This window comes from Scylla paramamosain, chromosome 15, assembly GCF_035594125.1.
Source record: "Scylla paramamosain isolate STU-SP2022 chromosome 15, ASM3559412v1, whole genome shotgun sequence".
Classification (NCBI taxonomy): Eukaryota; Metazoa; Arthropoda; class Malacostraca; order Decapoda; family Portunidae; genus Scylla; species Scylla paramamosain.
The window spans coordinates 11,621,012-11,625,631 of NC_087165.1; positions in this window are offsets into that span (position 1 = coordinate 11,621,012).

Below are 4,620 nucleotides of genomic sequence, written 5' to 3' on the forward strand. Positions count from 1 at the left end.
AGAGAGAGAGAGAGAGAGAATGTTACAAACTGGCTGTACAGACTGGTATCTGCCCTTTCCATGTATAACTTCCTACTACTTTAACCGTCCTTTCATTGCAGTTACTCCCAGCACCATCAGTAATTACTTTTTCGTAACCTTTTGTGGCTTTCTGTATTATTGCCATAATCTTTAATATATCAGCTTCATTTCTGTGAGGTTACATACATATTTAGTATAGCTAGGATGATTAGAAATAACTATTCTGCTTTGTAAACATAGGAAGGTTTCCAAAGTTATTGCAACCCACTCAAACTTGTAAGAAATTATCATCAGGTAACTTGGACCAATGTTGTAATTTTTCTTTACATTTAAGTTATATACGTTGATGCTCACTTTTCCGTTCAATAAATTACTATTGGGGAGACATTTTATTGGCCCTCGAGCCACGCCAGTGTGGAGGGTAATGGTGCGAGCAATGGGCGGAAGTACTCATTTGAAAACATGTGACAAAGTTAAGCTCTTCCTGAGGAACAATAAAATTATTTTTCTCATCGCACAGAAACTGTCCTAATTCACAAGATAATAACTGTTACTGCCTTTTCTCCCGATTCCCATTTCCTCTTCGATTAAATAGGTATTGAATTCGGTGCTCTATCCGTCCATTGGTAACATAAACAACAGGCACAAACTATTAAACATTATCAAGAATTATGGAAATGTACTAATTGGCACGACAAACCAGTCCACTTCTGGGAACTTGATTAATTTTTTGTTTTTCATCATGGCAAAGAAAGAACATGATAATGCAAACATACTTGAAGCAATACGGTTTCTAGAACCGGTACAAGAAATGCATGTGATATATTTCAACTAATGGTACAAATTTCGAATACGTCTAAAACTCGCTTTTAGATCATCCGTGGCCATTACTTCCTTTCCAGGGTTCGCATATTCCAGTAATGAGTGCATCCATACTAGCTAGGTCCATTAAGTAGAGTAAGAGCAATAAGTGCTGTGATTCCTCTAAGCCATGTAGGTTATGACTTAAACCACTTTGAATCCGGCAGCCTTTATTACATTATTAAGCAAGGTCTTTGCAAGCTTTAGAAAAAAAAAACTTGCTTCATGTAAAAACGTATATATATATATATATATATATATATATATATATATATATATATATATATATATATATATATATATATATATATATATATATATATATATATATATATATATATATATATATATATATATATATATATATATATATATATATATATATATATATATATATATATATGTGTGTGTGTGTGTGTGTGTGTGTGTGTGTGTGTGTGTGTGTGTGTGTGTGTGTGTGTGTGTGTGTGTGTTTGTTGTTGTTGTTGTTGTTGTTGTTGTTGTTGTTGTGCACAAGGTGGGAAGACCAAGGCCAAAAACAAATTCAAGAAAAAAATCGCTGATTATTTCTCTTAAAGAAGAAAAAAAAGGATAAAATTTTAAGATAAGAATCAATTCAGGCCAGGAGAAGCTTAAATAAGGAGAAAAAGAGATTCAAGTAGAGAGGTCCAGAGTTTATCAGTAAAGAAGATGCAAGAGTGAAGGCACAAACTGGTTAACTTTTGCATTAGGGAGTGGACAGAATAGGGATAAGAGTGAGTGGAAAGTCTTGTGCAGCGAGGCTATAAAAATGAGTTAGGAAGTTCGGTAAAGCAGTCACCATGAAAGTAAGACTCAGAAGATAGTAAGAGATGCAACAGTGCTGCGAAGTGTAAGAAATGTAACCATGCTGTGAAGTGAGGGAGGTTGAACAGAATCAGTCAGAGGAGGCGAAATGCTTTTAACTCTAACTTGGCAAGAAGAGCTGTGTAAGTGGTGCCCCCATACATAGGGGCGTATTTCGTAAAGGACTGAATGAGAACTCTGTATTAGAGACATATTAGATGTCCACACCCCCATCCGCATCCGCGGAACATCCGCTCCTCATCCTCATCTGCATCCGCAGTTCTGATAAATTAAACATCCGCATCCGCATCCATACCACACACACAGAGGATGTGGGAGATACATTTTATACATTATAGACTACAAAGTACAGAGCTTGCAAAGTTAAAAAAATAAATAAAATAAAGCGATTACTTAATTATCTATTAAAATTACACCTTTTATTCATTTCCTTTCAAATGTGTCAAGAGTATTGCGGAAAGGCAGGAGGGAGAGAATTTTACATAGTGACTATGTATGCATTATGTCAATATGTAAAACTATGTAGGTACTGTGTAATAGTACTGTTTATATGTACCATATGTAATATTGCATAAGTAATTAAGTATGAAAGGAAGCAACCTGGCTGGCAAGGAGACAGATAGATAGATAGATAGATAGATAGATAGATAGATAGAGAGAGAGAGAGAGAGAGAGAGAGAGAGAGAGAGAGAGAGAGAGAGAGAGAGAGAGAGAGAGAGAGAGAGAGAGAGAGAGAGAGAGAGAGAGAGAGAGAGAGAGAGAGAGAGAGAGAGAGAGAGAGAGAGAGAGAGAGAGAGAGAGAGAGAGAGAGAGAGAGAGAGAGAGAGAGAGAGAGAGAGAGAGAGAGAGAGAGAGAGAGAGAGAGAGAGAGAGAGAGAGAGAGAGAGAGAGAGAGAGAGAGAGAGAGAGAGAGAGAGAGAGAGAGAGAGAGAGAGAGAGAGAGAGAGAGAGAGAGAGAGAGAGAGAGAGAGAGTGTGTGTGTGTGTACATATTTGTGTATGCAAATAATATATACATGCATTATGCGTATTTGTGTATGTAGACCCTACTCCCTCTTAAAGTTCACAAGAAAGATTTCCGTGCTTCGTCCTTAAATTTATATTGTGTAAATATAAAAAAGAATAATAATAATAATAATAATAATAATGATAATAATAATAATAATAAAACTGAAAAATATGAACTGCCAGTCCTGAGCATTTATCGCAGCGGCCATTTGACAATAATTGGGGCTATATAGTGATTTTACACCAAAATCCTGAACATATCAGCATCAGTGTGGATGTCATAATTTCACATCCATATCCGCATCCGCAAACTATGTACGTATGACATTCGCACACCCATCCGCATCTGCGTTTCTCTGAATTCTGACGTCTGATATATATCTACTCTGCATAAAGTGAGCATCTTTGAGAAAAAAAAAAACTTCGAGGACGACACAGGACGTCCAATTTTTTTGCCGTTTAGACAAGAGAAGAGATGTGAAATCCCCATTTCATAGTGCTGGTGAAGGACAGACCAGGAATGTTTAAAGAAGAAAATGAGGAAAGTTATGTGTCATCGAAGAAGAAGGCGATAGTTATATGGATGAGAGTGTCGAATGGATAGATGAAGGAATTTAATTTTTGAGGCACTGAACGAAAAAGGTTTATCAAATATGATGAAAATTATGAAAATCTAAAACATAAGACTTTTTCATTCAATCACAAGCAAATATAAAAAAAAAAAAAAATTGACTGTTCATGGACAAAAATATTGTTGGGAAATGAAACGTTATGTCCTTCATGAAGTTAGAAATATATATGAAAATTTTAAACTGAAGATTTCATTTTATGTATCACAAGCATGACTAATAATAAAAACCTTTTCCTTACAGACACATATCAACGGGAAATTTGCTGTGTTTTACTGAATTCACCTGCAATTGCTTCGCGGTTATCTTGTTGCCACTTGTGAGATAAAGAGAAACTTATGAGTGGGGATCATTGTAACATGAACGGACAATGGTATGAATAAAGTGAAACACTGATTCCCTCGGCTTGTACCAGTGAGCAGGATCCTTCCTGCGAGAGACAGCTATTTGTATAATGTTGAATTCGGAAAAAAATAAATAAATAAAATAAAGTAAATAAATAAATATATATATATATATATATATATATATATATATATATATATATATATATATATATATATATATATATATATATATATATATATATATATATATATATTGAATATAGCTGTATTGATATATTTCCCTTGTATTAAAATCCAGTAAATGTGCTGGTGTATCCACTTACCACTTTGTTATATGAAATGGATGATATGGGATGTGTGCAATCACTCAAAAAATGTAGTACATTGTCACGAGCTTCAGGATTAACTCCAGAAAGTGCTCGTTTATAGTCTCAAATACGCTTAAATGCACACACACACACACACACACACACACACACACACACATTCGAATATTCTCTCTCTCTCTCTCTCTCTCTCTCTCTCTCTCTCTCTCTCTCTCTCTCTCTCTCTCTCTCTCTCTCTCTCTCTCTCTCTCTCTCTCTCTCTCTCTCTGTTCCATATGTTAGCAGAGTGCCTCTCAAGCTACCCCGCTATCATCAGCGTCACAGTTACAAGTGGTGGTTACTGTGTCACCTGAACGCTACCTGTTGATTACCAAGTCATAGCAGGGCCAGCTACAGCTGACTTGATCAGTGAATAAAAAACACAGTAAGTCCTTGGTATCCTGCATATATCTGATGGTGTTACAAAAGCCTTATAAGATCTTGGCTTACACCCTGGCCAAGGTATGTTTAGCACGCTACAGGTAATAATAGGGGCGTCAGGACGCACTTAGCTGGGCCCGCAGAGGCACGACGTCAATACCTG